Source organism: Trachypithecus francoisi, unplaced genomic scaffold (genome assembly GCF_009764315.1).
Source record: "Trachypithecus francoisi isolate TF-2019V2 unplaced genomic scaffold, Tfra_2.0 Contig01579, whole genome shotgun sequence".
Classification (NCBI taxonomy): Eukaryota; Metazoa; Chordata; class Mammalia; order Primates; family Cercopithecidae; genus Trachypithecus; species Trachypithecus francoisi.
This window is the reverse complement of record NW_022681442.1, coordinates 24,313,421-24,326,234: the sequence shown is the minus strand read 5'-3', so window position 1 is coordinate 24,326,234 and position 12,814 is coordinate 24,313,421. Positions and strand designations below refer to the sequence as shown.

Genomic DNA, 12,814 nt, shown 5'->3' with positions numbered 1-12,814 from the left:
GCATGAGAATGAACCAATACAGTAAATCAGTACTAAGGAGTGGGGCACTGCTGTATAGATACCCAAAAATGTGGAAACAACTTTGGAACTGGGTAGCAGGCAGAAGTTGGAACAGTTTTGAGGGCTCAGAAGAAGACAGGAAGATGTTAGAAAGTCTGGAACTTCCTAGAGAACTGGAGGGCTCAGAAGAAGAAAGGAAAATCTGGGAAAGTTTGGAGCTTCCTAGAGAATTGGAGGGCTCAGAGACAGGATGGTGTGGGAAAATTTGGAACTTCCTAGAAACTAGTTGAATGGCTTTAACCAAAATGCTGATAGTTACATGGACAATGAAGTCCAGTCTGAGGTGCTCTCAGATAGAGATGAGAAACTTGTTGCAAACTGGAGTAAAGGTAGCTCTTTTTATTAGTTTGTTTTCATGCTGTTGATAAAGACACACCTGAGACTGGGAAGAAAAAGAGGTTTAATTGGACTTACAGTTCCACATGGCTGGGGAGATCGCAGAATCACGGTGGGAGGTAAAAGGCACTTTTGGTGGCAGCAAGAGAAAATGAGGAAGAAGCAAAAGTGGAAACCCCTGATAAACCCACCAGATCTCATGAGACTTATTAACTAGGATGAGAAAAGCACAGGAAAGACTGACCCCCATGATTCCATTGCCTCGCCCTGGGTCCCTCCCACAACAAGTGGGAATTTTGGGAGATACAATTCAAGTGGAGATTTCGATGGAGACACATATCATTCTTGCTATGCAAAGAGACTGGCAGCATTTTGCTCCTGCCCCAAACATCTGTGAAACTCTGAATTTGAGATAAATGATTTAGGATATCTGGTGGAAGAAATTTCTAAGTGGCAAAGCATTCAAGGGGAAGCAGAGAAATTTTTGCGGGAGAAATTCAAGCTTGCTGGAGAAACTGGCATAAGTAACAAGGAGCCAAATGTTAATCACAAAGACAATGGGGAAAATGTCTCCAGGTCATCTCAGAGACCTTCACGACAGGCCCTTCCATCACAGACCCACAGGCCTAGGAGGGAAAAATGCTTTAGTGGACCCGGTCCACAACCCACTGCTCTGTGCAGCCTCGGGATGTGGTGCCCTGCATCCCAGCTGCTTCAGCTCCAGCTGCAGCTAAAAGGGGCCAATGTATAGCTCAGGCCATTGCTTCAGAGAGTGCAAACCCTAAGCCTTGGCAACTTTCACGTGGTGTTAGCCCTGTGGGCGTGCAGAAGACAAGAACTGAGGTTTGTGAACCTCCGCCTAGATTTCAGAGGATGTATGGAAATGCCTGGATGTCCAGGCAGAAGTTTGCTGCATGGGTGCAGCCTTCATGGAGAACCTCTGCTAGAACAGAGCAAAAGGGAAATGTGGGGTTGGGGTCCCCACACAGAGTCCCCATGGGGCACTGTCTAGTGGAGCTATGAGAAGAGAATCACTATCCTCCATATCCCAGAATGATAGATCCACTGACAGCTTGCACCATGCATTTGGAAAAGCTACTGACACTCAATGCCAGCCCAGGTAAGCAGCCTGGATGGGGACCCCACACATGGGACCTACTGGGAGGTAACTGAATCATGGGAGTGGTTACCTCCATGCTGTTCTCATAATAGTGAGTGAGCTCTCACGAGATCTGATGGTTTTATAAGGGGCTTTCCCTCCCCTTCACTCTGCACCCCTCTCTTCTGTTGTCATGTGAAGAAGGATCTGTTTGCTTCCCCTTCTGCCATGATTGTAAAATTCTGGAGGCCTCCCTGGCCATGCTGAACTGTGAGTCAATTAAACATCTTTCCTTTAAAAATCACCCAGTCATGTGTATGTCTTTATTAGCAGTGTGAGAATGGACTAATACACTTATTGAAACTTTTGCCTTTTATTTTCACCTCTTACTCTCTTGTGATTCTCCTGCTTTGTTTATATGCCTCCATCAGCTCTGTCTTTGTCTCCCAACATGACTTTCTTTGCCTGTGGTCTCTCCATGTCTCTTTGTCTCTCATCTTTCCTTTTACCTCCTCTTCTCAATCTGCCTCTGCTCTCTGGCTTTCCTTCTCTCTCTCTCTACCTTTGTCATGCACTTATGTTCTTTCTCTTCCCATCTTCCTCCCTCTCCCTGCTTCATTTTCTCCCTTTCTCTTTTCTTCTCTCTCTTATTCATTTTCTGTTTTCCATATATCTGTTATTGACATCGCTCTGTCTCCTTCTCTTTTTGTTTTTTTTTTTTTTTCATCTCTCCTTGTTCTGGAGCTCTCTTTCCAATCAGCATTCACAATCAGTAAACATCCTTACTGAGGCCGTATGATGCTAATATTTCATTTTTAAGAGTGGAGACTTAAATGTTGTACATTGGTGCTTATGTTGCTGTGAATGTATACAGACATACAAGAGTGCACATATTTATTATGTATATATTTATATGTACTTATATGACATGGAGATGGATAGCAAAATCAAGACAGAGATTGAGATTTAAACTGAAATATATGTTGTTTTATTGGGTGAATGGAGGTCACTGGAATTTCTGGGATATATAGTCAGGTTGGTGAAACTACCATGAATCATTCTCTCTGGAAACAACAAAGGTAAACAAAAGGCCTGGTAGCACATGCTGCTGCATACCCAGGAGACAGACACAGAGTGATCTTGCTCTTTTGCAAAAAGCCTGGACACCAGACTGTCTCCCAACAACAGTGATTAAAAGGGAAACAGGCAACTTGAATGTGAGCTCTTGTACAGTTGTTGCCCGGAATTCAGTTTTAATGAGGCCAAGTTCACAAACTCGTTTGCTCTCTCTTTCATTTATTTTCATTTTAAAATAACTTTTAAAAATAACTTAAGCAAAACACATTTATTGAGAAATGACAAAAACAATGAACAAACACAAGAAACTTGCATAGAATCCTAACATTCACCATAATCACTGGCAAACATTTTGAGTCGTATCTTTCCTGCTTTTTTTCCACAAAAGTTTAATTTTACAGTACATAATAATTGAAAAAAAAACTCTCTCAAACCCTTACTATTTCCAGGTTTTTTTTGTTTTTTTTTTTTGAGATGGAGTCTCGCTCTGTCACTTAGGCTGGAGTGCAGTGGCACCATCTTGGCTCACTGCAACCTCCACCTCCCAGGTTGAAGCAATTCTCCTGCCTCAGCCTCCCAAGTAGCTGGGATTATAGGCACCTGCCACCACGCCTGGCTAATTTCTGTATTTTAATAGAGATGGGGTTTTTCCATGTTGGCCTGGCTGGTCTCGAACTCCTGACCTCAAGTGATCTGCCTGCCTCAGCCTCCCAAAGTGTTGGGATTACAGGCATGAGCCACTGTGCCTGGCCTCCAGGTATATTTCTAGGGACTTGAGAGAATAACACAGACAAAAAACTCTGACTTAATGGGTTTATGTTTGTACTATTTTGTAATATTTTATTCTGATATTTTGTGGACAGTTTCCCAATTCAAAATATATATTTACATAATCAACCTTTTAATGACTTCATTATTCCACAACACACAGGTACAAAGCACATGAAAAAAAAAAAAAACAAAACAAACAAACAAACAAACAAACAAACTTCTCCAAGGAAATAGCAAATAAAATTGCAAATATTTAGTAAGCAAGTATTAAGTGGAAACAGCTGGAGATGCTGAGAGGGATGCTAAAAGGATTAGGACAGTGCCCTAATCTTCAATATAAGGAAATAGAACTGGAGCAAGAGAACCTACATGCAGAAACAGAAACAACATCATGAATGTCATATTACAAACATATTTTAATAGGCCATACTGAAGCACTATTAATATCAATGAAACTGTAATAACAGCTAACCCTTATTGATGATTTGGTATATGCCAGATGTTCCGTTAAGAAGTTATATTATCTCTGTTAACCATCAAGCCACCATATAAGAAATATACCATTAGTATCCTCATTTTACAGATGTGGGAACTAAGGACAGAGATAAAGTTAATTGCACAAGTTCACACATCTAGTGGATAGTAGAGTCGGCAATTCACCCAATAAATTATATTTTAAATCATGTGTATTTTTTGCCATTTAAGACATATTTTGCCCATGGTTACATGGACAGCCATGGAAGATAGTTTTTTAGTATACACTGAATGACAGAAATTTCACCTGGGCGACATTGTACTGTCCCATGTGATTTATAGAGCCTTCCATTCCACCACGTCTTTGTTGCGCATGGTTTCCATTGAGAAGCTGATAAACACTGTGGGCTGCATCTCTCCATGGGAAAAAGTAAAGCATATTAACACAAAATTATGCAGACAATGGAAGAAGTCCACGGACTCTCAAACTCATGTGCAAATCTTAAGGAAATGATTTTCAAACTCGAGTGTTCCCAAGAATCTCCTGGGGAGTTCGTAAAATATACAGATTCCTGGTCCCTTCTCCCCATCCGGGCATTCAAAAGCAGGACCCATGAGGACAGTACTTTCAGAAACGCTGCCCCAGGCACCTATGAGTGAGCCCATGCCTGCCCAGTTAAGAGTTCTTCTAGCGTTTCAGCAAAATGCAAGTCAGGGCAAGCAGAGCTGCAGACGATACATTTCTAAACCAGGGTGCTGAATGTGCCTAAAATAGCCTTTTTCCCTTTAATGATTATAATCAAGAATGTACAGTGGGAATTGCTGAGGTAAGGAGAAAATCTTTCACTTTCAGTCTGCCCCCCCCCCCCCCCCACCCAGTCACCCACCACCCAGCCCCAAACCACCAAAGGCCCTGGAGCAGAAGGATTGATAGCCCATGATTTTGTGTCTCAACAGCTCCTGTTACTCTGGTTAGGGAAATATGACTAGAGGCATCAATCTATTGGTTCCAGGGCACAACATGATTAGTTGGTTGTCTGATAACATGATTCTTATTAGCACTTTCTTTAAAAAGTGTACACATTGTACACACTGTCACTGTAGGGTCATTAGTCAGCAGGGAGAAACCAAACAGCCCATCCCAAACATCCTCCCAGGATAAGAAGATGACACACATTAATAACCCCCAGAAGCCACGTGTGGGGATGGACAGAGGTGAGGGTTTCAACCCAAACTGCATCATGGAGTGAGTCATTGCCAAGTAAAGTGTCAGTGACCTGACAATGGGGTGAAGTGAAAGGGAGACCCCCAAGAAAAGTCATTCATATCAAGAGTTCCCCTATCACCCCATCTGCACTGAATTGTGGAGTTCTTTAAAAATTAGCCAGGCACGGTGGCGGGCACGGTGACGGGCACCTGTAGTCCCAGCTACTTGGGAGGCTGAGGCAAGAGAATGGCGTGAGCCCAGGAGGTGGAGCTTGCAGTGAGCAGAGATCACACCACTACACTCCAGCCTGTGTGACAGAGCAAGAATCTGTCTCAAAAAAAAAAAAAAAAAGAAAAAAAAAGAAGAAACTCAAAAATAAACCCATTCAAAAATGAACTTATATAAAAGGTAAACCCATACAAAGCATGATTTAGCAGAAAGAGCTTTGGTGCCAGAAAGGGCAAAAATCAAATCCCAGCTCTGCCACCTGCTAGCTGGGTAACCTCTGGCAAGTTGTTTATGCTTGACTTCTACAGCTTTAGAATGAGGACAACAATATGTAGTTCATAAAGGTGTTGTGAGAATCAAGAAAAATCATGTGGTGATGTTCCAGATCATATTTCTGGGGAAGCTGTTCACTAAATTGGTGGTTATTCATATTAATATTGTTAAAGGAGACTTCTGTTATAATCAATATGTCTTATGTAGACAGAGTTGTCCCTGATGTTCAGCAAACTTTCCTTTGCTCTCTTCTTTCACTCTCACCCCAAAAGTTAGAAGTAGAAAAAGCTATAGTTGGTAACTCAATTATAATCCTGGAGCAAGTAAAACCCATTAGCATCAACAGGCAGTCCTTCAGCTTGACTACTGCTGCTCCAAAATGTTGATTAATACTCTAGGTTTCCTATATGAGAAGACATAGTGAGACCACCTTTAATATTATTTTTAACTAGCTTTTATCTGCATAAGAAAATTAAACAGAGGAAGAGATAGCTGTACCTCCTTTCTACCCCAACCACTATTGCAATAAACCCACTCATAAGTAGTCTCATCTCTGAAGTTCATTAGCAGTGGAATATATATGGCAGACAGGTTATTACTTAGGAACCTCACTTCCAGAAGGTCCCATCATCACTCTTTAAGGAAACTTCAGGGGTTTAAACAATGCCAAGGGCATGACTTTTCATGAGGCTACTTGTTTTGAAGCCCAAGACAAACAACTTGAAAAGCGGAACCTAGAACTCAGGAGCTCTACGGCCATTATTCACTCTTCTGCCCACAATGGAAAACCTTGTGGACACAGGTGCATGGGCTTCAGACAAACCACAAGGCTAGGGTGCAGCTGTGTTCTAACTCTTGCCTGTGGCAAGCCAGCAGTGGGCCAAACCAAGAATCACTCCTACAGTGTGACCAAATGTTATTTGACCTTCTTCTTCCACTAACTGACCTACTTAATAGGAACATCTTGGTTTCTTTATCTGAGAGTGTAGATGACATTTGTCTTTCCTATCTTATAGAATTGTGGTGAGAAAAAAGACCTTAAGTAATGGAAGTAATGTGTCGATCTTTGAAAACTGAATCATTTTGCAAAGAGAAAAAAGGGCTATAACTGATCTAAAGTGGTATAAAAACATTCAGGAGTGCTATAGAAATAGACACAATATCTTTCATATGTGTGTAAAATCTCACATAGGATTTCCGACAGAGCATCCACGTCCTTTTTTTATTCCTATCTACATTCTAGGATAAGCTGTTCTTTCATTCTAAACGTTACACAGTAAGATTCCACCTTTGCTTCTTGCCAACTGTTTGCTTACTCCATCCATACAATCGGAGCAGAGTTTGAGCTCCTTAACAGGAACCACTGCACTTTTATGGAGCCTGGGCTCACCTCGCAATGAACACATCTCTTCTCTGCCATCCCCTTTAGTCACTGCAGAGACGCTGTTTGGCAGTTTCCCCTCCAGGAGACACAAGTGCCTTCTCTACACCTTTTAGCCACAAAATAAGGGCCAGTAATTGAGACATACACAAAAACAGGACACATATTTTACATACATTTAGTGACTGAATATAAGCTGGCAGGGAGCCAAATCAATTTATCCTCAAGGCAGCCTGAACAGTGATCTTTCTCATCAGCAACTTAAACAAAAGGAAGTCCTTTTGTGAAAACTCTATGTGGAAAATGTCAAGGTAAAAATGAAATGATGATGACTCCAGCTAAGATTTAATGTGCAAATAAGGGCAGTCATGTCTCTCAGTGACCATAAAGGTTTTTATTTTCCTACTGGGCTTGGAATGTACCCAAATTTACTACAAGATTGATGTGTATATATTTTGCTTAATTCATATTTTTCAATCATTCCTAAGGTTAAAACTTTAGTTAAACATAGTTTTTAAATAAAGTAATTTAAATTCCTCGATATAAAGAGGAAGGTTTACATCTCTCAACTTTTAGTCATGACATCCATTCAGCTAAAAATATCCTTGTAATAATCTCCAACTGTTACTTTCGATCTTCTCTACACATCAAGGTTTGTCTGAAGTACATACTCTACAATCCAGTTTGAAGGCCACCCCAGCAAGAAGATGTCCAACTCTCCTCTGACCTCCTACAGCATGTTCTGTCCTCAGAGAATGCACATCTCCCGCTGTCTCTTAAGAAGTTTCTTTGTGTACAAGACCAAGAGCTCATTGAGGGCAGGAATTATTTCTTTTCATCTTGTGTAGCCCTTCACAAATATCCATATGCCAGTGAATGACAAATATTAGGAACTCAATAAATACTTGTTGAATTAAAACTAAATATAATAATTTGTGTAAGCCTCTTAGCATAATGCTGACACATAGCAATGACTCCTAAATGGGAGCAATCATTACTCTCATATATAAATGTGATTGGTGTATCTGCTTTTTTGCCCTATCCTATAAATTTCTAAGGCGTCTCTTTTAAAAAATGTGGATATAGTTCTGAGAGTCAACATTCATGTCAATGATCGCTAGAAAATCTCATTCAATAACTAAGAGATTTTTACTTTCCAATTTCACATTAGGGTATTTTTTCGGGGGGCGGGGAGGTCCAAAGATAGCAAGTTCCTTAACATGAAGATGTAATACAACAAACCTAATAAACTATGTTTTGCTGCAAACCATGTGCGCAGATTGACATGAAGGCCTGCTGGGATCTCAAATTACTTGATTTTCCTTAAATAGATATGCATATGAACTGAGGAAAAAGGAAGAATCTTGTGAAATAAAAGGTTTGTTCCCTTACAGGTCAAGGGTATAGGTCTTTGTGTTATTTCTGCATCCCCAACACTCCTAGTGCACTTTACTTAGTAAATACAGTAGGAACACAGTATCTGTATGAACAAACTATTAAATTAGTTTTGACCTGTAAAGGATTTTAGTCTATTAGCGCCATTTTACAGAGGATGAAATTGAGGCCACAACATTTCAACATGCTATGACTACATACATAATTTTTGTATACAGCCAGGATTATAACCCACAATTCTTAATTCCCAGTAGAGAACTCTTTCTTCTCATAAGAAAAGTAAGTAGCATTTATTGAGTATTTACTATGAACAAAGCACTTTGTATCCACGATGTCGCCTCTTTAGCAAAAAGCCTCCAAAAGATATACTATCCCCATATTTTAGATGGGGAGACTGAGGCTTGAAGAATTTAAGTGACTTACTCAAGGCAATGTGCTGATTTAGCAGGACAACTAAGATTCAAACTCAAATCTGTCTGATTTCAAACCCACTGCCTTCCAAATCACACCACATTAGCATTCATATAGCATTAAGTACTGAGAGAAGGAATTATGTAGGCTTGCTAGATAAAGCTAAAATCTTTTATCATTTTACTTTTTAAAAGGTCAGCACCCCTCCCACCAAAAAAAAAAAAAAAAGCTGTATCAAAATGTATAGCCAAGTCAAGCATTCATAGCCAACATGTCTATAATATCAGATTTGTCATTACATTAGAAAAGGAATCTATTCTTGAAGAACAACTGAGCTGAAAGATGAAAGATCGCAGGTTACCTCTTGCTCACTGAATCACCAGGTGCAGATTCCACATCTCACTGAAGATGAAGAGGTGGGTGGATGAGAGAACAACCAAATCACTACTTAAGGTAAAGAGTGCAATGTGACAGGCACGTGTTAATGTCCTCGCTTTTCTACAAGAAGATGGAGCTTCCAGCTAAGAGTACATCCTCCTCCACCATCATCAGAAATCAACTCAAGACAGGATTATCTAAAATACAGATTCCAAAAGGTCTGAGTTTTTCTGTTCTATTTTAAAGTCCATTGTACAAGCGACCTTCTGTGCAGTTTGGGCATAGGATCACTCTGGGTGACAGTCTCTGTTCTGCCATTGACCCCCTGTGTCTATTTGGCAATTCATTTAGCCTTCTGGAACCTCAGTTTCCTCCTGTATGTAATGACAATAATAACACCCACTCATGATATTTCTGTGAAAAATTAAGTGAGATGATGAATGTAAGGCATCTATCCCAGAAGTTGGCCCAGATTGGGACTCAATTTATTCACTAATGTTGGAGGGTAAATGTCAAATCCCAGAACAACTAGAAGCAAAGAGGTACACAGAAATCAAGCAGTCCATCACGTGCTATGAGAAATGTAACATTAAAGATGTCATTATGGCAAAATAGAAGTCAAGTAAAACCCTCTGTTAACACATCTTGTAATATAATTGCCAGTGAGAAAGGGGCAGAGTGGTGAATTGAAATACTAAACTTAACTCCGGCATAAAAATATGAAAAAGAGATATTAACACTCATCACCTACTTACTACCTACAAAGAATTTTATAAAGATTAATGCTACAGCACTTTAAAATCCCTTAGAAATAAGGAATAAACACATACACCACTATGCATACATATAAAGGCAAATATATATTTTAACACTCTAAGGATTACTATATAAATTTAGATCAGGGCACAGCATGCCTGGGATGAGTAGGGTGGGAACAATATGTTCTTGCTTACGACACCAAGCTCATGACAAATGATTCATACCCAGCACCTTTCATGCCAGAAGATCCCCCCAGGTGTTCCACCAACTCTAGCAACAGTTTCCATCAATCGAGACTGCAGTACAGAGGAATCACATCACACCCACAGATGAGGCAAAACAGACATGTCTTTATACAACTGCTCAAGTCCAACAGCTGAGGGGGCAGGAAAGAGAAGGGAAGGAGGTGAGTGAACCATCCAGAACTCTTCACCAGATTGACAGGCAGCCTATAATTACCATGCATTTGCACCTTGAATGCAGGTGTTGTCATAATCAGAGATTCTTCTTAGCAAAGGCTTTTTGCTAAAGGTGAGAGGGGTTCACAGGATGTATGTTGCCTGTGGCCCTGAATGGGTTTGGAGGCAGATTTATAGCGGAGGACATCTAAATGTGAAAAGATAAGAGTCCCCCATGCCCCCCACCACTCCAATCTGGCCCTCGGGTTTAAATTAGTGGATTTCCCACTCTGGGGTCAAGTGAAGTGCTGTTCAGAGTACCAAACAAGTGTATGAGGCTTTCAAGTCACGCTGCCCTCTTAGGTATAGCCTGGCTCCTAATTATCTGTAGTTAATCTGACCTGCATAGTCTCCACTTCAGAGATGGAAAAATCCACAATTTGCCTCGGTCTAACCACAAATAAGCACAACTAGAATTCAGGTCTCCACTCTGCTTTGCATTCTACAAAACTGCCAAAAAAAAAAAAAAGTTTATTTATGCTTTCTTTCCTTTAAAAAATATTTTAAACCTTCTCTGAGTCTGGTCCAGATACGTAGGACTAGCTTTGTTTTGGAGGACACAGATAAAGACTATTTCTCTTTCTCCACTATCTGTATGTCTATACTTACAAAAGAAAAAGAAGAAACACAGTTGTGTGTGATGACCAGAGAAGGGACTGGGTCAGAAGAGGTCTTTATGGAATAAGAGACTTCAGAGGGCAGAAATGTCACCTCATTAGTTAACATGATTTGAGTGATCAAAACTTTAACACTCATCACCTTATTTCCTACATTATCTCAGACTTGCCTGCATGTTCAATGCCCTGACCCTAACAAGCCCTACTAGAATTATAAGCAGCATTTATTATTATTTTTTAATGCTGGCAGTGCTTGGCACCATTTCCTAAATGGAGGTTAAAAATTTGCCAAAGATGTATTCTACTTTTCTCTTTCTTTCCAAGATCTTTCAAGAGATGAGCTAAAAAAAAAAAAAAGAGGTCTAATGGGTGAGTGATATTTTACAGCTTGAATTACATTAAAAGCCAGAAACATTTTGAGTCCAAGGTCTTTTACTTCTTAATACAACAAGAGCTAACATGTTTGATGTGTTTAAAATCTCCCCTCAAAGCCAGAAGCTTTGAGTTAATCACTTAAAACAGTGTGAAAGTTATTCAATCAGTTTAAGAAGATTTGAGTTCAAATTAGAGGATTAATTTTAGTGGCTATGATATGAAAGATAAAATAGTTAAGGTAAGGAATGAGGGCAAGGGTCTCCAGAACTTGAATGGAGAGAATTTCAGCTTCATTTATTTGATCAAACCACTCCTGAGAACCACATAAAACCACAGCCTCTGTCATGAAGGAGGAATTGTAGGGAAAACCCTGCTACCGCTCTCAGGACAGATACATCAATATTAAATATTATCTATCATGATTTGCCTTAATACAATTTATATCTATGTACCCAAGGAATTCATGATGACAGACTAGCATTTTAAAATGTTCACAACTCTCATTTAAAAGCTGACAATGAGCACAACTCACTAAAGTGGCACTTCTCTGGGAAGGTTTCTGGGAATTACATCACAACGGAAAACGTTTTGAAAGGTACCAGAATGTGTAGATTGTGCATATTACAAACACTACAATCTCAATTACCTGGTTGAAGCTGTAAAACTTGAAAATTTTTTCCCCCATTTTACCCATCCTTGGTTTTTATGTTCTTGTCTATGCCTGGAGAAGTTTCCACACTTTAAAATCATTGTTAGTTATTACAATCAAAGCTGGTTCTTTATTATTTCAGCTCACTGAAGTTTCCAGGTTCAATTTAAATGGGAATAGCTCCCTCAGATTGCAGACAAGCAAGCTTTTCTGAAAATCTAAAACCTTTCCTGATATGACCAAAGCTCATGGACTTGCATCCTAAGTCCCCTGGAATCCAGCCTCCTGGAATTGAGCAATCCCTTTCCTGCCTTCATAAAGGGAATGTTAAGTCTTTATTTGTGCTCTTCATTAGAGGAGGTCAGGCAATGGGGGAGAACAGGGAGTTGTTGTCACTGGCATATATCTGATTTTCCTGAGACTGACCATGCCAGAGAACAACCGCTCATTCACAGGCTGGAAAGCCCCAGTTCTCAAAACACACTCGCTTAGTGCTGTTAGAAGATGCTGGAGAGTTCCTGTCCTGAAACTTGCATCCACTTGGTCCCCTAAAGCAGAGGATACACTAAAGAACACCTTATACTCTCCACTGCAGTTCTCCCTTGTGGGGAAGAAGGGGTTAGGAGCTCTGCATGAAATTAAAATGAAATAAAATAAAACGCCTACATACATGGGTCTTCTTAATCTTCCTTGAGCCAGTACATAAGTCTGGCAAGTAAAGGGAAAGTCACTTGAGGGGATGTCAGCCTGCCTGGAAATTTAACCCTTTCGTCTCTATATTAGGAGAACTTTAACCCCTCTGTTTGCCTGGTCTTCAGTTCCACACACCAATGCGACCAAGGCAACAAGAAATAGGGATTTGACTC

The 12,814-nt window shown here is 40.2% G+C and overlaps 1 protein-coding gene across 3 annotated transcripts in view; it reads right to left on the bottom strand.

Moving 5' to 3' along the window:
• Positions 1-12,814, bottom strand: part of SORCS1 (sortilin related VPS10 domain containing receptor 1) — a 597,227-nt gene that overhangs the window by 582,946 nt on the left and 1,467 nt on the right. The gene's annotated exons all lie outside the window — the stretch shown is intronic.